The following is a 25,781-nucleotide window of genomic DNA, read 5'->3' as shown; positions in this document are numbered from 1 at the left end:
CAGTGGCTCTCTCATTTCAGGTTCAGTATCAGGACAAAATTAGGCACTCCTAAGTCACTGAACATTTAACAAAGGAGATTTACTTTGTCTCAAAACAGCAAGAATATGAAATAGGATATGGTGACATTTAGCTTCTTCTCTGGATGTAGCAGTACCCTCCCCCACCTCCCTCCCTGCCCCCATCCCTCCCCAGGAACCTATGAAGGCAGAGAACTTTTGTGCTTCCAGACCAGAAAGCTACATCAGGGAAGCTGAGGTCAATCAGGTTGGGTGTGGGGAGGAAGCAGTGTCAGGAAATCACTGATCCTATCATATAAGGTAAAATATATATGAGAGTTTAAAAGAGCAAGGCTATGAGAAAAACATAAATCAAAACTTATTTTCACAGTCTTGTGATGTCTTTTGGAGTTCACTCCAGTAAGAGCTTATTGACTAATGGATTAGTTCTTCTTTGCTTAGTTATTATAAGAGCAAAGCTACCCAGAGGGAGGTGTAATAAAGACCATTCTATTTACAAAGCAAAGGATTCTATTAAAAACTCTGTCATTAAAAAATAAAAGGCTTTAGGGGACCTAAAGAATAGAAGCTGAAAGACAAGCTGTCAGTAGTTGATGGTGTTGATATGAATATGGAAAAGGAAACTGCTATCACTGAAAGATCTGAAAGAATAGCCAAGGTGTGCCATGAAGGAAATGATCAGAAAAGTGTTGCAAAGATCAAATCCTAAAGTGAAACAAATTTACAAATCCTTTAAGGCAGTATGGCTTAATAGCTTTGAGAATAGTAGGACCTGGGTTCAAGCCTTACCATTGGCACAGACTAGGTAACTATGGATAAACACTCAATCTCTGTCTGCCCCAGGTAATTCACTCTGACTACAAGTTACAGATGAGTTGTTGATCAGCAATAATGAAGGGTGTTTCCTTACTGGGAATCCCTAATAACCAGGAAATAACAGGTCCAGGCAGAAAATAACAATTTACAAGTTTTAACCATGACTTTAAACAGCCAAGCTGTAATCTTTAAGGTAGTGCTTATTCTTGACAGTTTTCAGAAAGAGGCCGCAAACATCTCCATTGGCACACTATATAGGCTTCTTGTTTGGGGTCGAGAAACAGTGTTTTTGACTGTGGCTGATCAATTCAATATGAGCTTGAGCTTGGAAGGCTCCACCACAGTTTGGGCACAAGTAATCCATTTGAACATTTGGGATGGAAATCTTTCTAGATTTGCACATTTCACATTTCCTTTGTGCTGCTACATTTCTGCTTTGCTCATAGAACATAGTGCCCTCCTTGATATGGGCACAGTATGCTCGTGGTCCTATGCCAGTGCTTGGCTTGTGTGAGTTCTTTGTAAAATAGTCTTTTAGGTAAATGTATGTTTGGTATTTGGGCTATATGGCCAGCCAATTGGAGTTGAATTCTCTGTAGTACTTTGAATACTTGATAGTTCAGCTCAAGGACTTTAGGACCTTATATTACCGGGTGATCTTCAGAATCTTCCTAAGACAATTCAAATGGAAGCAGTTCAGTTTTCTGGCGTGGTGCTGGTATACTGTCCAGGTTTTACAGACATACAATGAAGTCAGCTTAAGGGCTCTGCAGACCTTCAATTTGATAGGCAGTCTAATAACTCTTCTCTCCCACATTTACCATCAGAACCTCCTAAACACTGAGCTAGCTCTGGCAATGTGCATGTCAACCTCATCATCTGTGTAGACATTTCTGGAAAGTATGCTGTCAAGGTAGGTGAACTTATCCATAGCATTCAGAATTTCTCCATTTCCTATAACCAACATGGATTATTGGCTGATGGATAACTTCTGTTTTCTTGGTGTTAATTGGTAGAACAAAATTAGTGAAACCAGTTGAGAATCGTTCTACCTTCTATTACATCTCATCCTCAGAGGCTGCATTGAGTGCATAATCATCTATGAAGAAAAAACCTAGCACCAACTCTACCTCCACTTTAGTCTTGGCTTATATGGTCTTTTCAGGTTAGTTCACTGTTAGTGTTGTAACTGACCTTGATGCCATTTTCCTTTTCATCTTCCTTCTTGAAGGTTTCCCTGCATATTTAACAAAAGTGACAGCCCCAAGGCAAGACAACTATCTGGAGACTAAATGTCAATCTATTAGACACAGGGGTGGGGAACCTGTGGCCTCAAGTCCTCTCTACTGAGTTCTAGTTTTACAGAACAAATCCTTTTGTTAAAGGGATTTATTCTGTGAAGTTTGGTTTCTGTCAAAGGGCTGCACTTGAGGATCTAGAGGGCCACATGTGGCTTCAAGGCCACAGATTCCTCACCCCTGGATTAGAGAGCTTCTTAGTGGGTGAACAGTTTATTGTTGATCTGGAGGGAAAGCTGAAACAGTACACAGCAGCAGTGGAGCAGAAAAAGAGTGGGCAGCTTTCAGAGACATGTACAGCACTACATTTGCTGATTTGGGCCAGAACACTCAAAAACGTTAGAATTGATTTGATGAAAATGATAGGGAAATTCAGAAGTTGCTAAAAGAAAAACGAGAACTCCACGGGGTTTACCAGCAGGATTGTTCATTCATCTCTAAGAAGGCAGTGTTTAACTCCATCAAAAGTAAAGTGCAGAAAAGATGGTGGAGTAAAAGCAGGAACTTGCCTGAGCTGTTCCCCAAAACCTCTCCAAATACCTGTGAAAAATTACTCTAAACAAATTTTAGAGCTACAGAACCCATAAAATGACAGACTGAAACACATCCCCAGCTGAAGACAGTTTGGCAGGCAGATAGGAAGGGTCTATCACATTGGGCTGGGAGCCAGGCATGGACCGATTTGGCACAGACCAGGCTGAAGCAGGCTTCAGGGGATTGAATCACTGGCAGCTGTGTCAGTTTCCAGACTTCTCAACCCACAAACACCAAAGACAACATACGAGGTCTGTTGAACCTGGGTGAGAAAAGAGTGCAGTCTGGCCCCAGTCCTAGGGTAGCAGAGTTGGTGGATGCGGTGGCTGTGGTGGCAGCAGCAACAGTGGTGGTGGCTGCTTCCGGAACTCCAGGCACACAGATGGTGGGGGGATCAAATGGCTGATCAGAGGGCAATGGCTCTTCCTTTTGCCTGCTTGGATCTGGGTTTTAGTCTTGGGTGGTGGTCCTGGGATGAGGAGGAGCACTGGCGTTGCAGAGTTTGTGGCGGCTGTGGAGAGGAAATCCTCCTCACAGTTCTGAGGCAGAAAAGAGTGTCTGTAAAAAAACCTCACAGACCAGAGAACAGACAGTGGGAAGAGTAAACACTTCTCCTTTGATCATATCACCTTAGAAGAACTGAAAATTCACATCTGCCTAGAAGTAGCTCTGACAGCAGCTGCCCAAAACTCCAGAAATTTTGGACAGAGCACTTTCCACTCTGGAAGCAGAGTTCTACTTTGGCAAAGAGCTCAAAAGTCAAATAATTGGCTGGGAAATGAGCAAACAGAGGGAAAAAATGAGACTCTAGAATCTTTCTTTGGCGACAAAGAAGAACAAATCATACAACCAGAAGAAGACAACAAAGTCAAAACTCCTTCATCAAAAGCCTCCAAGAAAAATATGAATTGGTCGCAGGCAATGGAGGAGCTCAAAAAGGATTTTGAAAATCAAGTAAGAAAAGTAGAGAAAAAATTGGGAAGAGAAATGAGAGTGATGCAAAAAAATCATGAAAAATGAGTCAACAGCTTGCTAAAGGAGACCCAAAAAAAAACCTGAAGAAAATACACCTTAAAAAATAGACTAACATGACAAAAGAGGTCCAGAAAAGCCAATGAAGAGAAGAATGCCTTAAAAAGCAGAATGGGCCAGATGGAAAAGGAGGTCCAAAAGCTCACTGAAGAAAATAGTTCCTTCAAAATTAGAATGGAGCAAATGGAAGCTAAATGACTTTATGAGAAATCAAGATATGATAAAACAGATCCAAAAGAATGAAAAAAAATAGAAGACAATGTGAAATATCTCATTGGAAAAAACAACTGACCTGGCAAATAGATCCAGGAGAGATAATTTAAAAATTATTGGATTACCTCAGAACCATGATAAAAAATGAGCCTAGACATCATCTTTCAAGAAATTATCAAGGAAAACTGTCCTTATATTCTAGAACCAGAGGGTAAAATAGAAATTGAAAGAATCCACCAATAACCTCTTGAAAAAGATCCCCAAAAGAAAACTCCTAGGAATATTATAGCCAAATTCCCGAGTTCCTAGGTCAAGGAGAAAATATTACAGGCTGTCAGAAGAAACAGTCTGAGTATTGTGGAAATACAATCAGGACAACACAAGATCTATCAGCTTGTGCATTAAGGGATCGAAGGGCTTGGAATATGATATTCCAGAGGTCAAAGGAGGTAGGATTAAAACCAAGAATCACCTACCCAGCAAAAATAAGTATGCAAAATTTTTCATGGGAAAAAATGGATTTTCAGTGAAATAGAAGACTTTCAAGCATTCTTGATGAAAAGATCACAGCTGAACAGAAAAATTGATGTTCAAATACAAAAATCAAGAGACGTATGAAAAGATAAACAGAAAAGAGAAATCATAAGGAACTTATTAAAGTTGAACTGTTTATATTCCTACATGGAAAGACGATATTTGTGACTCATGACTCATGTGACTCATTTCTCAGTATTAGGATAAGTGAAGGGAATATGTGTGTGTGTTATGTGTATGTGTATATGTGCATATATGTATATATGTATATATGGAAAGAGGGAACAGGGTGAATTGAATATGAAGGAATGATATCTAAAAAGTAACTGGTGAGAGGAATATTTTGGGAGGAGAAAGAGAGAGAATAGGGTAAATTATCATATAAAAGAGAAAAGAGAAAGTAGTTTCAGTGGAGGGGAAGAACAGGGAGGTGAAAGGGAATGAGTCAGCCTTACTCTCATTGGATTTGGCTTAAGGAGGGAATAACATACTCACTCAATTAGGTATCTTACCCTACAGGAAAATGGGGGAGGGAAGGGAGAAGAGGGGGAATGATAGAAGGGAGGGCAAATTGGGGGAGGGGATAGTCAGAAATAAATACTTTTGAAAAGGAACAGGGTCAAAGGAGAAAATAGAATAAATAGAGGGTGGGATAGGATGGAGGGAAATATAGTTAGTCTTTTACAATATGACTACTATGGAAATGTTTTGCATAGTTACACATGTTTAACTTATATTGAACTGCTTGTCTTTTCAGTGGGAGGTGGTGAGGAGGGAAGAAGGGAAAAAATCTGGAACTCAAAGTTTTAAAAACAAATGTTAAAAATTGTTTTTACATGCATATGGGAAATAAGATATATAGGCAGTGGGGTATAGAAATCCATCTTGCCCTACAAGAAAGTGAGGGGGAAGGTGACAAGGGGAGGTGTGGGGGGGGATAGAAGAAAAGGCAGATGGGGGGAAGGGGTAATCAATATGCTTGCCATCTTAGAGTAGGGGAGAGATAGGGAGAAAATTTTGGAATTCAAAATCTTGTGGAAATGAATGTTGAAAACTAAAAATGAATAAATAAATTTTGAAAAAAATAAAGTACAATAAAACTTAGAGAGATGCAGGATTCTTGACTCAGTAAGCTGGCAGATGAGATTCAGTTTTACACTGACAGCAACAATCTAAAGCATTTTTATGATGCCCTGAAGGCTGTTTATGGGCCACATACCTCTGGTGCATCTCAGCTGCTCAGCACTGATGGAGCCACACTGATAAGTGATAAGGACATGATCCTGAAGAAGTGGGCTGAACATTTATATAGTGTTCTCAATAGTTCAACCAATCAACCAGTGCTAAAGCCACTGACTTTATACCTCAAGCTGAAGTCAGTCCCTCTCTAGCCCAACTTCCAGCTGAAGAAGAGGTACTGAATGCCATTAGACTGCTCTCCTGTGGCAAAGTGCCTGGTGCTGATTCCATCCCAGTAGAGATCTATGAGGTAGGGGGTCCACTTCTCATACAGAACATGACTGGAATCTTCCAGGTTATATGGCAAGAGGAGGTTATCTCTCAAAGATGCCTCCACTGTCCATCTCTGTAGAGGAAAAGGAAACAGATTGTCCTGTGACAGTCACAGGTGGAATCTCTCTCTTAGTCACTGTTGGAAAGATTGCCACAGTCCACCTTACTAGGCTCCTCCTTTTCCTGAAAGATAGTCATCTACCTAAGAGCCAGTGTGGATTCAGAAAGGAATGGTTGATATGGTGTTTGCTGCCTGACAACTCCAGGAGAAATGCCTGGAGTAGAACAGAGTTCTGTACACAACATACATCAGCCTGACCAAGGCCTTTGAAACTGTCAGTTGTGAGGGTTTGTGAAACATCATGGCAATATTTGGTTGCCTGGAGAAGTTCCTGATTGTTGTATGCCAGTTTTGTGATGGCATGCTTACAAGGATTCTGGATGAAGGACAATGCTGTTAGGCTTTCACAGTCACACTATATAGAACATGACATAAGAATGTAGTTTTGTCTGTCTTCTTGATGTAGGATTGCAGTGTCTGAATTCCTCTCTCCTTTCCTTCCCTGTAAAGAATTAAAAAAAAAAAAAGACTAACAATGAAGCTTACTATCTGCATGCAGTGAAAGAATTGATGTTGTATTAATATAAACCAAAGCATCCTTCCTTCCTTCCTTCCTTCCTTCCTTCCTTCCTTCCTTCCTTCCTTCCTTCCTTCCTTCCTTCCTTCCTTCCTTCCTTCCTTTTTTATTCAAGTCTTCTTGTACAAAATGACTAATATGGAAATGTTTTACATGATTGCACATGTATAACCTTTATCTGATTGTTTATTGTCTTAGGGAAGGGAGAGGGAGGGAAGGATAGAATTTTGAACTCAAAACTTTTTTTAAAAAGTTGAAAAATTGTCAACATGTAATTGGGGAAAATGTTTTTTTTTAAAGGTACTTACCTGATTGAAGTAGGAAATAGCAGATGCAAAAGATCTGATTAAGCAAAACTGGACTAGGGGGGCGGCCAGGTGGCTCAGCAAGTAAGAGCACTGGCCCCAGTGTCGGGATGACCTGGGGATTGAATCTGGGCTCAGATACTTAGTACCACACCCAGAAATAACTGGCCGTGTAACCTTGAGCAAGTTACTCAACCCCAATTGCTTTAAAAAAAAAACTGGACTAGGTAGAGACTGACTTTCAATTAGTATCTGAATTCTACAATAACAACATTTTCTCTTGAATGAAAAAAGTGAGACCTGGGCGGGGGAAAGATTAATGAAAACCCAGGAAATTTATGTAAGGGTTTTTTTTTTTTACCTCATGCTGTCAGATAGGTTACTGAGTGATCTTTGATAGGAGAGAGCTGAAGAGTGTTGGTCTTAGAGTGTATCTGTGTCATGTGTACGTTCTGGTTTTATATTTGAGGCTGATATTTCTGTTCTAGTATTAGGCATGTTTGTTTAGAATTATATTTTGATGTAGCAGTGATAGATTTACCATGATTTATCCACATTCTCTGGCCCTATCTTTCCTTAACAAATTAAAAAATATTATTAATGGTTTATATGTCAAGCTAACCAGTGGCAAACTGGTAGTGGTTAAGTGGAATCTCTTGTCATACTGCAGAACTAAGTGGTTTACATTGTGGATGAAAGCTGTGACTATTTTCATTTGTATGGTGCTATGACCAACTGAGCTAACCAACTATAAACTTATCTCCCATAGTTAGCATTCTTGAGGTTAAACAAAGTAGCTTTCAAAGGCAATATAAATGTAATTAATAAGCTTTTTGGCATGGGGTGGCCAGGTAGCACAGCTAGTAAGAGCACCGGCTCCAGTGTTGAGAAGACCTGGAGATCAAATCCCGGGCTCAGACACTTAGCACCCACCCAGAAACACCTGGCCATGTAACCTTGAGCAAGTTACTTAACCCCAATTGCTTAGGGGTGGCCAGGTGGCACAGCGAGTAAGAGCACCGGCTCCAGTGTCGGGATGACCTGGATCAAATCTGGGCTCAGATACTTAGCACCACACCCGGAAATAACTGGCCGTGTAACCTTGAGCAAGTTACTTAACCCCAATTGCTTTAAAAAAAAAATAAGCTTTTTGGCAGACTTAGTTTTCAGTTAATTTAACTTGTCATACAAAAACTTCAGCAAGCAGAAATCTGTAAAACAAAACTTTTTCTCAAGCTGTTTCGTGAGAAATTCCTGTCCATTCTGTTAAATATTTTTTCATCTGTACATATTCCACACATTTCCAAATCATATCAAAGAGGCTTTCATTTGAATTTGAGAAGCACTTGAAATTACCTAATAGATATCATCTATTATTTTAAAAAAGATATTAAGTTGTTGTTATGGGGAGAAATGTCTCCTTTCCAAGGTCATGTGGTAGATAACTGCCACCAAATAATAGCCATTTACCCAATGTAGAAATTATGGAGTTAAAAACCCTAGGTTTTATTATTATGCTCAAGCATAGGTTCAGACTTTAGAGAAAACCTGAACAATTATTAGGATTCTGAAAGGGCCTCTTAGAGGAAAAATTTTGGCAGAGTAGCAGAAAAATGATTTATTTACATGTTGTAGTCTTTTACATTCCTCTTAGGTCATAAAAATTAAAGGATAGATTCTAAATACCATACTTCCTTCAGTGTCATAAAAGTTGAACAAATTTATTTAAACAGTCATAATCTCATACATCCCCTAAGGAAACAGTCCTGTCAAACAAATTCTATATGTAAACTAAATCAGGTTACACATTAAACCATATTTATAGAATTCATAAATAGACTGATTGAGGATTTACATGTTGCCAAGGAGTTAGGGATTGTTGAGATTTTTTTCCTCTGGCTTTTTTTCTAAGGCATGCTTAAGGCTCTTAAGTTTTCACATTCCATGGGACAGGTTTTGGTCAGGTGAGGTGAGGTTATTATTAACCCAAAGATAAAGGAGGAATAAAAGGAAATAAAAAATTCCCATAACAAAAGTTCTGAGAATAAAGTTTACTCTGTATTCTTTAAGGAACCCCTAAGATAAAATTTCTTATGTGAGGCATCATTTTCTATAGTAGATGAATATTGTGTTGGTTTGGTGTTTACATGTGTACACATGCAATTTTGATAATTTCTACTGGAAGTTCCACTGACTTCTGAAAGTTGAACTTTGGATTCTTTGTAAATTACTATATCATTTACCTTTTATTCACTTTCTAATTTCCCCCAGTGGAGGACCAAGGGACAGTTAAATAGGGAGGAAATCCTGTGGAGAAGGAGCCAGTGATACCCACCAGTTGAAGAACAGCTGCCACTGATGGGGCACCCTGAGGAAGGCAGGAGGTGGCAAACCACTGCTGGCAGTACCAGGAACTCCACCCACTTGGATAGAGACAGCTTATGATTCCTAGGAATAGTGGCACCTCCCAGACCACTGGCCCTGCTTCTAGCCTTACTTGTAGCCATTATCAAGGGGCAGGAAGAAAGCAAGCTTTTAAAAGTGCTTACTTACAGTGTGCCAGATGTTGTGCTCAGCACTTTACAAACATCCTCACAGCAAGCCTAGAAAGTAGGTACTGTTATTATCCCTATTTTTCAATCCAGGTAACTGATGCAGATAGAGGTTAAATTAAGTGAATTGCCCAGAGTCATGCAGCTAGGAAGTGTCTGAGGCCAAATTTGAGCTCAGTCTTCTTGATTCCTGGCCCAGTGCTGTATCCATTAACTATCTAGCAACCCTTGTGGAGAAGGAACCCAACATCCTTATCGATGCCACAGTTTAGCCAAATGCCACTGACAATACCTTCTATCCCCACTTGCTCTGCTTCCAGCCCAGCTCCAACCATCATTATCCAGATGGCTGTTTTCAGCCCCTTGCCTTCTCAGCAGCTTAGCTACTGAAGACCCAGAAAAGAAAGTTCTCACTCTCAAAGTTCTTGGCCATGTATGGGTATGGTCTTTATAATTTAAAATGACATTAAAAAGATACATTATTACCTTTTTTTTTTTTTTTTTGCTGCTTTACCATAAGAACCATGGAGCTTTCTTACTCCTTTCTTATACCTTAATTGCATAGTCTCCTCCATTAGTATGTGAGCTTTTTGAGAGCAATAAATGCTTTGCTTTTAAACCCTTTGTATCCCTAGCTCTTAGCAAGGTGCTCTGCGCATGGAAAATACTGAATTAAAATTTTTTCATTCTTTTATGGAGTCTAGAGCCTTTAAGTTATTGTAGCTTTACAAAGTCTAATTGTTTTAATTTGTTAGACAAGAAAGTTAATTGCTAGCAGTCCTAATTTATGGCAGATTGAATCTACTTGTGGTGTAGCTGACAATTTTCCATGTGGCTTCCCTAAATGTCAGAAGCAAACCAGACATTGCCAAGTCAGAAATAACCTATGTAGCTTTAATTCTAATGGCCTTACCCTGAGAAATAAAGTGACTTGGTGGTAAACTGTCAAGATTGCTTCAGGATTTGCTAAGAGAATGATATTAAGGCCTGATTGAAATGTTGTAGAATTTGTTTGAATAACCAAAAATAGGAAAATTTAACAACTTTTAGAAGAGATCATATGCCAAACTATTGAAATTCAGACCGAGTATATTATACAGGAACAACTGAAACTATTTGGAAAGAAAGAATTCCAGGCAGAATGGTGGCTAGTATTCAGCATTGAACTCTAGACCCATTTCTGTCTGATGGTTTCTATTTTTTCTTTCTGGAACCTCACATCTCTTGAGATAGATATCCTTCCCTTTTTTCTCTCTTTATTACATATGAAGAAATTATCCTGAGTTAGGACTGGAGCATTACTATTCATAGTCCACATCATTGCATGATAAAATTGAAAAGCATTGGATGTGATAAATCCTTTTAACCTCCCAGTCTTAAAGTTTTTTTTTCATAAAATCTGTTTTGAATCCTGGCTTTTCACTACTTACCTCAGAGGGCTGTTATAAAGAATTGCAGTGATGTGTATTAAAATATTTTATAACCATAAATTGCTATGGAAATGTAAACTGATGGGGTATAGTGGTTAGAAAACTGGACTTGAAATCTTGAAGACCTAAAGTTCAAATTTTGCTTTAGATACTGTACGGCCCTGGGTAAGTCATTTAATCTTTGTACCTCAGTTTCCTCATTTGTCAAGTTGACCTTTAATAGCATTTAACTTTATAGGGTTTTTGTAAAACTCACATGAGATAATATTTGTAAAATACGTTGTATACCTTAAAGTGAAATATAACAGGCTAATGTTAATTATTTTTATTGTCATTGTTTTTGTTGTTTTTACTTTTGCTGTTACTGCTACCACAAACACGCCCTTCTAGGTGGTCCATAGTTTTTAAATCTGGGCCATTAGGTTCCAGGTACAAATAAAGGTGCTGACTTATAAACGCTAACAAATCAGTGAAACAGAATCTAGTTTTTCAGATATCACTAGGACAAAAGAAAAAGAAGAGAAGCCCATTTGAAAAAGAAGAGTTTATCCTTTTGTGAGGACTTTTCATCCTAGCTTTGGAGCTTACTTACATAGACACTGATGATTTGAAGTGAGGAGCTAGAGGTAGTGTGGTACAATGGAAGGAGAGCTGCACTAGGAGTCAGACTCCAGTTTGGTCAGCTCCCTTCTTTGGACCTCATTTTTGTCAGTTGTAAAATGAGGGCATTAGACTAAATAATCTTTTTTTTTTTTTTACCTCTAAGCCTATGATCTGTGATCTAAGATTCAAATTTTGACTTCAATATTTATTTCCTGTGTGATTTTGGACAAGTCAGCTCTCTCTGGGCCTTAGCTTTCTCATTAGTAAAATTAAGGCATTGGACTTGAATTTCTTTAAAGTCCCTTCCAGCTCTAAATCATCAGTTATTCTAAGTCACTTAGGCAAGGAGAAGGAACTGGTGAAGTCCTTGCACTTGTAATGACACATCTTGCACTTTTAATTACACTTTTAAGTCACTCAAAAGGCACATCTTCTCCATTAAATTTCTCTCTCTTCTCTCCAGATCCTAGCTGTTATCATTTATGGACCTCTGGATCACTCTCTCTCTCCTCCCAGAGAGATTTCTGCTTAGCTCACAGTATTATCCAGCATAGTCCTTGCCTTTTTTGAACACCTTGATCTCCTCAGTTCCCATGATCTTTGTCACCAATCCACCATAATCATATATGCATGAGAGTGGTCATCAGTCTTAGCCCCCTTATTTTTCTGGTCATTGTCTTAGGTACCAGAATTTGCAGTTGCTCCTTTCCCCTTTTCTTTTTTTCTTCCCCTGTGATAATTAGTTTTTGGTTTGCTTTGGGTAGACACAACCTTAGTTGTTCCTTGGACCTTACATAAATTATGAGAGACTGTTCAGAGCCATGATTTTCCTTGGCATACTGAAGAGAAGATAGGCTATGTGGTCTCTAACTTATGTACCACATGACATAGAACTTTCATGGAGAAAATGTATATACATAAAAGTGTATGTTGGTTATTTCTCATTTTACTTTTGTGACAATCCATTTGCAGAAAAGGGATGAGTATCAAGATAGCTCACATAATTGTCATTTTAGGAACAAGCCCAAGTGATGGTCACATGTTGATAAATGTTACCCTGCTTAACTTTGCATGGGAAAGGCAATTCCTGGCAACTCATGGGCTTTAAAAACTGAGACTTAAAGAATTTAAGCAATGTCCCAAGGTGACGTAGTTAGTAAGTCAGCAAGCAGTTATGAAGCACTTACTGTCTTCCAGGCATAGCGCTAAGTGCAGGGGACATAAAAAAAGACAAAACATGTTTCCTGCTCTCGAGGAACTCATTCTGGCAGAGCCACATTTCAAATCCACTTCTTATAACTTCAAATCCGGTGTTGTTCCTCCATACTCTGTGTGCCCTTTGGTCTTTTCTCCATCATTGCGTATTTTCTACCAAGAGAATCACTGTTACGGGCTCTCTCCAAGTAGGCCTCTGTTAGAATGCAGGAGACACATTAATTCACTATGATCTGTGGTCATATTGCATATTGTTTTTTTGGACTTTGTTTTAATTCAAGTTAACCAGGGCACAATGGGTAAACTTAGATTGTGTAGGGGGCAAAGGAGACAGGACGTAGAATACCACCAAGGTTGTTGTTCATCTAGGTCTGAAGAAATCCTCAGTAACCAAGGATTAAATAAGGTCACTGCGTACTTGGGCAGGGATGACATTTGAAGTTCCAAAAGGAACAAGGCGGGACTGAAAAGAAAGGTCTAGGGGTATCAGAGAAAACTTGTTGTGCCTCTCAGTTTGTCTTAGTTTGTCTTACTCATGAGGTATTGCCCTTTATTCTCATGAAACTGGTTTCTACAGGTTGACCTGACAGGTAAAAAGAGGAGAAAAGTTAGCTGAGTCTTTAAATTTTTTTTTTATGTGGCTGATATGTATGGGTTTGAAAGTATAGCACAGGGGAAATAACTATATTTTGTGAATGTTACTGTAGGGGAAAGGATTTTAGAGGACAAAATGAGTAACTAAAAACCCAAAGGTAACTGAAACTATGAACCAGGAAGATAATTACACAATATAAATTTCTGTTTCTTACCCATCCATTTCTGTTAGTGGCATTGTTTTCAGTTTTCTGTCCTCATACCTAATATTCTGTAATAATATTAAGAAAGAGTGAATCACTAAATTTCCAACATAAAACCATGCCCATAAAAGCCATTATTATCTCCGTGTGATTTGCTAGTACAGTAATGTGCAGTTGACTCAACTTAACATAGCTGAACTTTTGGATTTTTAGGCCCCCACATTCCCTCTGGTTACTGCTGTGCTTCATTGTAGCATAGAGGTGATCCTGGATTTTTGAAGTCTGTGATAGGGAAACATAAACTTGGGTAGCTAGTCCAAACAGCTTTCAGTATAGCTCCAGGGACCAATTTGTGTGTCTGTCTCCAAGGGACCTTTAAGTTGAAAGTTACCACAGAGATTTAAAAAAAAATGAATTCTTGCTATCTCCCCATCCTTTACAAATATCTAGTACAATGTTTTGTATAAAACAGTAGTCCCACAATTCCTAAACTCCATAGGGTTATGTCTCCCAGTCACAATTGATTTGATTTAAAGTATTTTTTTTAATTTTTAAATTTATTATTAATTTTAAACCATTATTTTCTTTTTAAACTTTATCCCTCCCTACCACCCTTTCCCTACCCACTAAGAAGGAAAGCAGCATATCAGTTATACATGTGAAATCACGAAAAACACATTTCCATATCCATATTTCTTTTTTCCCTCTAATTTATTTATTTTCAGTTTTCAACTTTCATTTCCACAAGATTGAGTTACAAATTTTCTCCCTGTCATTCTCCTACTCACCACCCCAAAATAACAAGCCTACTGAATACCCCTTCCCCAAATCTGTTCTCTCTTATGTCCTCCCCCAACCCCCCCTTAACTTTCTAGTAGGTCAAGATGGATTTCTATACCCCAATTCCTGTATATATTATTTCCCAGTTGTATGTAAAAAACAATTTTTTTTTAACATTTGTTTACAAAGCTTTGATTTCCAAATTCTTTCCCTTCTTCCCTCCTCACCCACCCCCACTGGGAGGATATGCAATTCAATATAGGTTGTACATGTGTAGTTACACAAAACGTTGCCATAGTAGTTATATTGTGAAAGACTAGCTATATTTCCCTTTATCCTATCCTACCACCCACTTATTCTGTTTTCTGCTTTGACCCTGTCCCTTTTCAAAAGTGTTTGCTTCTGTCCTCCTTTCTTTCATCTCTCCTCTTGTCCCCTTCCCCTCTACTTTCCAGGGTAAGATACCCAGTTGAGTGTGTGTGTTATTCCCTCCTTAAGCTAAATTCAATGAGAGTAAGGCTGGCCCATTCCCTTTCCCTTTCTCTTCCTGCTCTTCCCCTCCATTGTAACAGTTTCTCCTGCCTCTTGAGATAATTTACCCTATCCTATCTCTCCCTTTCTTCTTCTCCCAATATATTCCTCTCTCACTTCTTAATTTTATTTTTTTTAGATATCCCTTCATATTCACCTGATCCTGTGCCCTCTGGCTATGTATATATGTACACACACCTACACACATGTGTATTTATACACGCATATACCCTCCTATACACACATATATGTATGTATACATATATATCCCTTTCAACTATCCTCAAACCAAGAAAAGTCTCATAAATTAAAATGATCATTTTTTTCATGTAGGAATATAAACAGTTCAACTTTAATAAGTTTCTTATGATTTCTTTTTCCTGTTTACCTTCTCATGATTCTCTTGCTTCTTGTATTTGAAAATCAGATTTTCTGTTCAGCTCTGTTTTTTTTTCATCAAGAATACTTGAAAGTCCTCTATTTCATTGAATGACCATATTTTCCCCTGAAGCATTATACTCAGTTTTGCTGGGTAGGTGATTCTTGGTTTTAATCCTAGCTACTTTGACCTCCAGAATATTATATTCCAAGTCCTTTGATCCCTTAATGTAGAAGCTGCTAGATATTGTGCTATGTAATAGTAATGAAATTTAAAGATCCCTCTTTATTGGCTTGGTTTTTTGGTTTGATTGTGTTAAAGCCTAGAGCTTGTGAATCCCACTTGTGGGATGGACTTGTTGATGTGAAAAGAGAGGGCTGAACTGGGAGGAGCTAGTGACGTAAATTTAGAGAGACACAAGAAACGAGAGAGGCAGAAGAACTTTTTGGAAGCAGCATCTTGGAGGCAGAGAGAGACTGAGAGGATTGCTGAGGACCAGTTTGAATTGCCCAGGACTTTTGAGAGCTGCCACCCAGAGTTGCCAAGGACTGAGGAGACATGGCTGTTATGCTGGTACTTTGTCTGTCTGTTTTGATGTTGTTTTGCCAGATTTGTCCACTGGTGAAAGACAGTCCTGTTGTTGCAGAAGTCCTAGAACCTTGCTTCTGGTTCAGAGCTCCTGAGACTGTTCTGCGGACAGAGAGTGAATTCTGTCCACAGGTAAAGGACAGTCCTGTTGTTGCAGAGGTTTTGGAACCTTGCTGTTGGTTCAGAGCTCCTGAGACTATTCTGCAGACAGAGAGTGAATCCTTGAAGACACTGGTAATGTATCTTGTGGCCTTGCTAGGCTGTGTCTTCCCAGGAACAAAGATTGCTGAGAACTTGCCTCATGTCAAGATTAAGAAAAGACCTCTCTTTAGGTATTAAATGCTGTGCTTAAGCTTGTTGTAACTCTGGGGTAGATTCAATTGTAATCCAAGGGTGGGGAACTTTTGACTTTTTTGTGCTCAAACAAATGAATGTACTTTACTCATGATTGGAAAATAATCTCCATTTGAGAAGAGGAGCTTTGTGATGGACTAAATTAATGTACAGCCTAGGGGTGGAGTAGTATTTAGAAGAGGGACTTTGTGATTGATTAAAATGAATGTAATGTCCAGGGGTGGGGTAGTACTTGGAGATTATTGAATCACACTTGGCAAATGCTGTATTTTGAATTATGCTATATGTTGATTCTCTCTGTTCTTAATTTGTCACTGAATAAAATGGAGAGCACCTATGCTGGTATTTTGAACCTTGGGAAGTTGCCTTTGCTTGGCATTACATGCTATCCTGATTGTGTTTACACAGTACTCAAATTGTTTCTTCCTGACTGCTTGTAATATTTTCTCCTTGATCTGGGGACTTTGGAATTTGGCTATAATATTCCTAGGAGTTTTCTTCTTGGGATCTTTTTCAAGAGGTGATTAGTGAATTCTTTCAATTTATATTTTGCCCTCTGCTTCTAAAATATCAGGGCAATTTTCCTTGAGAATTTCTTCAAGGATGATGTCTAGCTCTTTTTTTGATCATGGCTCTCAGGTAGTCCAGTGATTTTTAAATTATCTCTCCTGGATCTATTTTCCAGGTCAGTGTTTTTTTCCAGTGCAATATTTCACATTGATTTCTATTTTTTCATTTGTTTTTATCTGTTTTATAGTATCTTGATTTCTCATAAACTTATTAGCTTCCATTTTTTTCAATCTAATGTTGAAGTAATTATTCTCTTCAGTGAGTTTTTGAAATTCCTTTTCCATGTGGGCAATTCAGCTTTTTAAGGCATTCTCCTCATTGGCTTTTTGGGCCTCTTTTGCCATTTGAATTAGTCTATTTTTTAAGGTATTATTTTCTTCAGTCAGGTTGTTGACTTGCTTTTCATGATTTTTGTTGTTGTTGCTTTTTGGAGGGCAATTGGGGTTAAGTGATTTGCCCAAAGTCACACAGCTAGTAAGTGTGTCAAGTGTCTGAGGTTGGATTTGAACTCAGATCCTCCTGACTCCAGGGCTGATGCTCTATTCACTGCACCACCTAGCCACCCTCATGATTTTCTTGCATCATTCTCATTTCTCTTCCCAATTTTTCTCCCACTTCTCTTACTTGATTTTGAAAATCCTTCTTGAGCTCCTCCATGGCCTGCTACCAATTCATATTTTTCTTGGAAGCTTTTAATTCATGAGTTTTGACTTTGTTGTCTTCTTCTGGTTCCATGATTTCATCCTCTTTGTCCCCATAAAAATATTCTGTAGTCTGATTGTGCTTCCTCTCTTTGTTCATCTTTCCAGCCAATTACTTGACTTTTGAGCTCTTTGTCTCTGTAGAACTCTGCTTCCAAAGTGGAGAGAGCAGTGTCCCAAATTGCTGGGGTTTTTGCAGCTGTCAGAGCTGTTGTAACAGCTATGAGGAGGGCACCCTCTCTACAGCCACCACAAGCTCTGGTACACTAGCATTTCTGACCCAAGGATCACCACCCAAGACTGTGACTCGGATCCAAGCAGATCAAAGCAAGAGTGTTTACCCTCTGAATGGTTGCTTGGTCCCCCTGTGATCTGTAGCCCAGGAGCTCCAGAGGTGGCCACTTTGCAGCAGCTGCAGCCACCATGCCACCACCATCTCTGCTGCCCCAGTGGCAGGGGCCAGACCACACTCTTCTCTCTCCCAGTTCCAATAGAGTTCCCTACTGACCTTTTACTTTCTCTTAGCTGTTTATGGGTTGAGAAATCTGAAAACCGCTGTGGTGATTCACTCTGCCGAAGTCTGCTCCAGCCAGTCTGGGCTGCCCTGGGTCTGGACCCACATGGCTCACACAGGACTGCCCTTGACCAGTCTGGTGTGATAGACCCTTCTTGTCAGCCTGTTAGCTGCCTTCAGCAGGAGATTTGTTTCTCCCTCACTTTGTGGGTTCTGTAGCTCTAAAATTTGTTTAGAGTCATTTCTTTACAGGTATTGGAGGTGGTTCATATGGGAGCTCAAGCGAGTTCATGCTTTTACTCTGCCATCTTGGCTCTGACCCCCTCCATATTCCAAAATAAGCAAGAAAAATTAAAAAGTGAGAAAATTATACTTCTTCTTGCATTCAGGATTAATCAGTTCTCTCTATGGAGGTGTGTAGCATTTTTTTTTTGTAAAGCATGCCTCCTTTTGAATTGTTTTGGTTCATTGTCTTGGTCAGAATAGCCACAGTTGATCATCATTACAGCAATGCTGTTATTGTGCACAATAACACTTCATTTTGCATTGGTTCCCATAGGTTTGGCCATGTTTTTTAAAACTACCTCTCTCGTCATTTCTTTTAGCATAGTAGTACTCCATTACAATCATATGCCACAATTTGTTCAGCTATTCCCCAACTGATGAGCATCCTCTCAATTTCCACTTCTTTGCCGTCACAAAATGAGCTGCTATAAACATTTTCATACATATAGGTCCTTTTTTTCTTCTCTCTGAAATACAGATCTACTAGTGATATTGCTGGAGCAAAGGGTACATACAGTTTTATAGCCCTTTGAGCATAATTCCAGATTGTTTTCATGAATAGTTGAACCAGTTCACTACTCCATGAATAATTCATTAGTGTATCCATTTTTTCCTCGTCCCCTCCAGCATTTGTCATTTCTTTTTTTTTTTTTGCCTAAGTTGATGTGGATTTTTAAAAGTTTATTTTTACTTTTCAATTTTAATTCCCATAAGTTTTAAATTTTCTCTACCTCTCTCTCCTCCTGCCTCCCAAGATGGCATGCAATCTGATATAGGCTCTACGTATACATTCCTACCGTGTTTCCCCGATAATAAGACACTGACTTATTAATTTTTTTTGGACAGAAAAACACCAGAGGGCTTATTTTCAGGGGAGGGTTTATTTTAATGAACATTGACAGCAATTTTAATAAACAGGTAAATGTGAACAAAAAAAATGTACCTTTTTTCAATAAGCAAATCACTGGGGAAGAACAGGATGACGCGCTCACTGCTGCAGCTCTGATTGGATGCAGCTCGGAGCACGGCATGCGTTTCACGGGGGGAGACGGTGCATACAGAGGGTGTAGCGCAGGGGATCACCTTCACTACAGTAGCAATCTCAATAGGGCTTATTTTCGGGGGAGGGCTTATTTTAGAGGAATCTTACACAGTAAGGGGAGGGCTTATTTTTGGGATAGGTCTTATTATCGGGGAAACACGGTATTAAACATATTTTCACATTAGTCATGTTATATAGAAGATTTAGAATGAATGGGACAAATCATGAGAAAGAAAAAAACTAAAAAAAAAAAGAGAGCAGACTGCTTCTCTCTACATTCAGACTCCATAGTTCTTTCTCTAGAAGTGAATGGCATTTTCTATCATGAGTCTTTTGGAATTGTTTTAGGACCTTGCATTGCTAAGAAGGGCTCAGTTCATCAAAGTTAGTTATTGTATACTGTGATTGTTACTGTATACAATGTTCTCCTGGTTCTGCTCACTTCATTCAGTATCAGTTCATGTAAGTCTTTCCAGGTTTTTCTGAAGTCTGCCTGTTCATCATTTCTTATAGCACAGTAGTATTCCATTACATTCATATACCACAACTTGTTCAGCCATTCTCCAGTTGATGGACATCCCCTCAATTTCCAGTTCTTGGCCCCCACAAAAAGAGCTGCTAGAAATATTTTTGTACATGTGGTTCCTTTTTCCATTTTTATGATCTCTTTAGAATATAGCTCTAGAAATGGTATTGGTGGGGCAAAGGGTATGCACATTTTTATATCCCTTTGGGCATAGTTCCAAATTGCTCTCCAGAATGGTTGGATCAACTCATAATTCCACCAACAATGAATTAGTGTTCCAACCTTCCTGCATCTTCTCCAACATTTATAATTTTCCTATTTTGTCATGTTAGCCAATCTGATAGGTGTGATGGGGTACCTCAGAGTTGTTTTGATTTGATCTCTCTAATCAATAGTGATATAGGCATTTTTTCATATGACTATAGATAGCTATAATATCTTCCTCTGAAAACTGCCTGCTCATATCCTTTAACCATTTATCAATTGGGTAATGACTTATATTCTTGTAAATTTGACTCAGTTCTCTATATATTTTAGAAATGAGACCTTTATCAGAGACATTAGTTGCAAAAATTCTTTCCCAGTTTTCTGCTCCCCTTCTGATCTTGGTTGAAATGGGTTTATTTGTGTGAAAACTTTTCAATTCATTGTAATCAAAATTATCCATTTTGCATTTCGTAATGCTGTCTGTCTGTTGTTTGGTTATAAATTCCTCCATTCTCCATAAATCTGACAGATAAACTATTCCTTGCTGCCCTAATTTTTTGTCATATCAGCCTTTATATCTAAATCTAAAAAATCATGTTTTAAAAAGTGATTAAAATCAGTTTTACTTTGAGAACTTTTAAATATTTTGGTGATAAACCTCTGAAATAATATGCAATAACCTGGACTGCAGTGAGGATGAATAGTCACTGTACTCTGTGCTTATTAAATGTTTGCTAACCTATCAGCAAACTGCATGTGGTTGGTCACTTAATTTCCATTGATGCCAGCCCTTTCCTAAGGGTCTCCTAGTAACTTCCTGATGTGCCAGTTGGGTCTAAGTTTTTACTTAGTTTTTACTGACTGCTTCTGTCTCCATTGGACTGCCCTATTCAGGCAAATTTGTCTATGATCTCCATTGCCTGATCACTTTGCTTTCAGTTTACAACTTTCTTGAACAATTTTGTACTAGTCTTATCCTGAGATCAAGTAGACTGAAATAATTTACTGCACTGTCAGGTTTAACACTTCAGTTTTCACCAACAGCTTTGGGAGAAATGGATAAAGTTCCAAATTCTGGAATGGCAGTGTTATTATTCTCTCATAAAGCATAGAAAATTCTTAGGAAAACAGTTTTTAGTTCAGTAGCCAGTTAAATTCCATGGGTGTAATTTGTTTATTTCTTCCATCAAATCCATGTGGTACTTTGGGACAATTGGGTACCTACTGTGCTGTGCTTTATGTAGAAATCTGATGTTTTGGAAACTTTGAGACATCACCTCTGGTGGGATTCTTACTGAGCAGGAAGATTGGTTTTCCTGTTTTTTTTTGTTTACATCATCTCTGGGTTCAGTCAGATTTTATTTTGTCAAGTTAGTGAGTTATACAGCTCTGTGCACAACCAAACAGCTCTATGCACAGCCAAAGCATCACTGGATGTTGGCAGTGCTTTGTTTTAGGATAAATGTCAAACTAGGTGTTGTATCTATAAAGGAGAAGAGTGTTCCACCCCCCCCCCCCTTTTTTTTGTTTGATTCCCCAAGCATTCCTTTTTATAAATATTTATTTTTTAGTGGGGAGGAACTTTGGCGTCTAGTAGATTGAACTGTGGATACCCTCTGGATCAGCTTTCACCTTATGCAAGACAAGTGGATTTGCCATCTGCCTTGACTTCCCTCGCCTTAGTTCATGGCATCCCTTATGAATGGATGCAGACAAATTCAGAGAGAGAGATGGAGACATTCTTTTTATCCAGTAGCCTTTGTGGTGAGATTTGGAGCAGCAGTGCCACATACCCCTTTTTGCCCCATGGAGACAGTGGAGAACTCTATGAAAACCCAGCCCTGTCTTTGTTTGGCCTCCAGTGCAAGCAAAGTTCTTTTGTGATTTCTCAAGGACTGAGCCTTCATGGTCAAGGGCAGATTCCAGACTTTGAGGAAGATGGATACTGACCATAATAAAGGTGAATTGTAAAAATGGAGCTTATAAATGAGTAATCAACTGAATAATCAACTCAGAGCTTTTTGTTCTTATTCTTGGGTGGCCTTTTTGCTTTGGGAATCACATTAAGGAGCTGTAACTCTTCCTACGAGGAATAGCTTTAGAAACCAGGTTTTACCGTGACTACTATAATCAAACTACTGGCAATGTAGGTGGAACCAGGCTGCCTGAATTTGTTTTTTCTCTTCTGTGTCCAGGTGCATGTAGGATTGAAGTTGAATGAAATGATTATACAACACTCCCTCTGCAAAAATGAAAATTATTTCTTCCTTAATGCTACTTTTATCATTCTTTCATTGAAAACTGACCCTTGTCAGTTCATTCACTCACAAATGTGGCTGTACTAGGTGGCTATTTGATTTTCTTGCTGATATAGAAGGTATGAGTATAAATTCTCACACCTGTCCTAGATCTGTGACTTAGTTTCTTATGTTTTCTCTCCTGGAAGGGGTAGTGGGGAGCCATAAATTTTTAACCAGGTTTAGAGTGTATGTGAAGGCTATTTTGAGAGTCTTTTCTGCGAATGATGGAATAGGAATCCTGGCTTAAATTTAATATTGATGATTGCATTTTCCACTCTATGAAGTAGATATATATTCTAAAATTTGTATAGATTAAATATTTTGTGGAATCTGGCTATTTAAAGGAACACCATACTGAACAGTTTTTTTTTAAACAGAAAGGATACTTTAGTTGCAAATAATACTTTTTTCTTTTATCCACTTTGCAAGTTTGAATATTCATCTTAGTCCAAACTTCCATATATTTATAATCTCATGGAAATGGGTCCTCCCATTCATGGTATAGATTACAACCTACCCATGCTTTTTCATCTGGTATAATTGCAGTGCATGTCTGACTATAATTACACCACAAGAGGCCTACCCAAAATTCTGGGAGTTTTCTTTCTTTCTTTTTTTTTTTTTTTTTTTTAAAGCAATTGGGGTTAAGTAACTTGCTTGAGATTACACAGCCAGGTGTTTCTGGGTGGGTGCTAAGTGTCTGAGCCCGGATTTGATCCCAGGTCATCCCGACTCTGGGGCCGGTGCTCTTACTCGCTGTGCTACCTGGCCGCCCCCGGGAGTTTTCTTAACACGACTTGGATAACAGTACAACATGTAGGCTGTCTTTGTTGCTTGCTGTTCCTCCATGACTTCCTTCTTTTTCTAGACATATATGTTTAATATCTCATCCATTTTCACTCTGCAATGCTCATTTGCCCTTCCACTGAATCTTGAGTTTGATTCATTGAAGGCAGAGGGATTAATTTTATACTTGTAAAACACCACTAGAAGATCAGTGTTAAAAAGCCAAATTTTTGTTTCACTGAGAGACTCAATCATTGAAAACTCTGTCTGATTTTTTTAAAGACCTTTTTAAAGGTCTGTTTTATCTTCTTCTTCAGTTTTTGGGCTCCTTTATCTAAGGTGTGTTAACATATGTACCAAGTTTATAGATTGTCCATTCAGTTCCATGTTATATTCTGGATAATAGACATAATATTGACAATAATAATGACAGCTAGTGTTTATATAGTATTTTTGCGTTTTCAAAGTATTTTACATGCATTTCATTTGCCTCAGAAAAACCCCAAGATAGAAGTATAGTATTTTGATTTTATAGGTGCAGAAATGGACTTTTTCTTTCTTTCTTTGTGTGAGCAGTGTACTTGTGAGTATTTTGCCAGACTCTCTTGGGTGGTAGATTTCATTTAGAAGACTCTGCAATGTTTCCAGGATTGCTGCAGATTATGTCATATGAAAACAGAATACTTTATGATCTATAGAGTATTCCTCTTCCATTTGGATTCTGTCCTGGACATCCACCAATACAAAAACCTCTGCCACACATTTGTTTCCCATTTTTATTTGTCATATAATTATTGAGCAAAGTAATCTCTTTTGTTGTGAAGGTAGGAAACTAGCATTTATTAAGTGCTTACTATATGCCGGATGCTGCTAAATCCTGGGAATACAAATAAATACCTGGAAAAAACCCCTACAAATTAGTCTGCCCTCAAGGAGCTTAAATTCTAATGGAAGAAAACAACACAGAAAAGGGAACCAAAAAAAGGTGAGGAAGATGAAGATACCTAGAGGCAGGGGAAGGGCCTAGTTTTGAAGTCCAGAAGTTAGGAGGTGAATGATGGTTGACTTGAGCCTCTACACAAAATGGAGGCCCCAGGAATTATTTACCAATGGGAGAAGGGGGGAAGGTCTTGTAGATGGATATGTCAGATTGAGAAGGCTACATGGTAAGGAGGCCTCAGCTGCTGAGGGAAATTCTAGGATGAGACATGATTTTGAAGCTTGAAAATAAGGAACAGAACTTCTAATAATTTTAACATATGTATGGGATACACCTTGTTGAAGGAAAGCTTTTAAAAATTCCATTTTACTTAATCAGTACTTTTTTAAAAAAGTATACAATGTGTAAGCACAATAGATTCATATTTCTTTGTACCTTTCAGTTTGTGAATATAAAAATAGGATTGGATGTATAATATCATTTGTTCCTTTTATTTTCATAAAAAATGCCCTACATACATGGATGGAGTCTTTTTCCAAATAATTTACAGAAATGAGAAGTTTAACATTTGTTTACTTTTGCACTGAAGTATTAAATTAAAATGTATTACTTTAATTTGGGAGGACCTCATGATTTCTTAGTAGAATTTCTTTACTTTATCTTCTGTGTCAGATGTTGACATATAAGCTGAAATTATTGTCATGGTAGTTGTTCTGCTTATACTCATGAGCACTGCAAAATATGATAACCTGATGTCTCATGAAATATTTTTTCTTGGTTTGAGGCACTCAAATCAATTCTGCCAACTCTCCTATTTTCCTTTTCAAAGAGAACCTATAAGTCATTTTTCTCTTTACCTGATACTTCTTATATCTTTTGGTCACATTTATAGTGAGAGTGCCAATACTTATATATAATTCATCTAGTAATGTGTTCACTCAAAGACGGATTTAACATTTAGAGCATAAGTATTTAACAGTTACAGACATTCCAAAAACTGATTCTTAGAATCTTGCCCCATTTTCTACTTTTCTGCTTTAATTACTGTGGTTTGCACAAGATTGAGGATGATTTTGAAATCTATCACTTGGTGGTGAAACTTTCTGTATTCAGTTAGGTTTGTCCTTGGACAGTAGGACCAATCTTTGCCAAAAAATGGCTCCAGGCCTTTTCCATTATCACACAACTTGTAGAGATCTTTTGTAGTTCATTGGTATAACTTTCAAGAATCCATAGTCACTTTCATGATAAGATATTGGAGTAGGACTTTTGTGGTGGATCAGTCAATGAATTGTTACTGAGTTTTCTTAGAGTGTGTTAAGCTCTCTGCTGGGCAGAGACACTGTGTTAGACACAATTGGGGGGAGTGGTTAGTGTGAAGGACAACATGGTATATATACAGCAGAAGACTGGGAGACAGGCCTGGGTTTGACTATCCCCATTCCATTGTAAATAAATATTTGTATGTTGGATTTTTTTTCCCTCTTCAAATGAACTAAAACTCCCCTGTCCCACCCGTGATAATGCACAGCTCCAATCATTATCTTTGCATCTCCTACTGAAGTAGGGAGCAGCATATTTCTTGATTTCTATTTCTAGACTATTTTTCTATCACCATTCTTCAAAGAAACTTCTTTGTAGTTCTTCAGAGTCATTATGCTACCAGTTGCTTCCCATTCTTGCCAGTCATTGACTGACTTCTAGGATATTCTTTCGAATGACGTTAGCACTTGGCTCACACAGTCTTCCTTTCTACCTTGTCCTCTGCCATTTAGTGACTT

At 38.4% G+C, this 25,781-nt stretch overlaps 1 protein-coding gene across 1 annotated transcript in view; it reads left to right on the top strand.

Moving 5' to 3' along the window:
• AVEN (apoptosis and caspase activation inhibitor) overlaps nucleotides 1-25,781 on the top strand; it is a 183,834-nt gene that overhangs the window by 144,136 nt on the left and 13,917 nt on the right. The gene's annotated exons all lie outside the window — the stretch shown is intronic.

Source organism: Petaurus breviceps, unplaced genomic scaffold (genome assembly GCF_028583685.1).
Source record: "Petaurus breviceps papuanus isolate PSGF00001 unplaced genomic scaffold, PetGlider_PUasm1.0 37, whole genome shotgun sequence".
Lineage (NCBI taxonomy): Eukaryota > Metazoa > Chordata > Mammalia > Diprotodontia > Petauridae > Petaurus > Petaurus breviceps.
The sequence above is the reverse complement of the archived record's forward strand: the minus strand, read 5'-3'. Positions and strand labels throughout refer to the sequence as shown.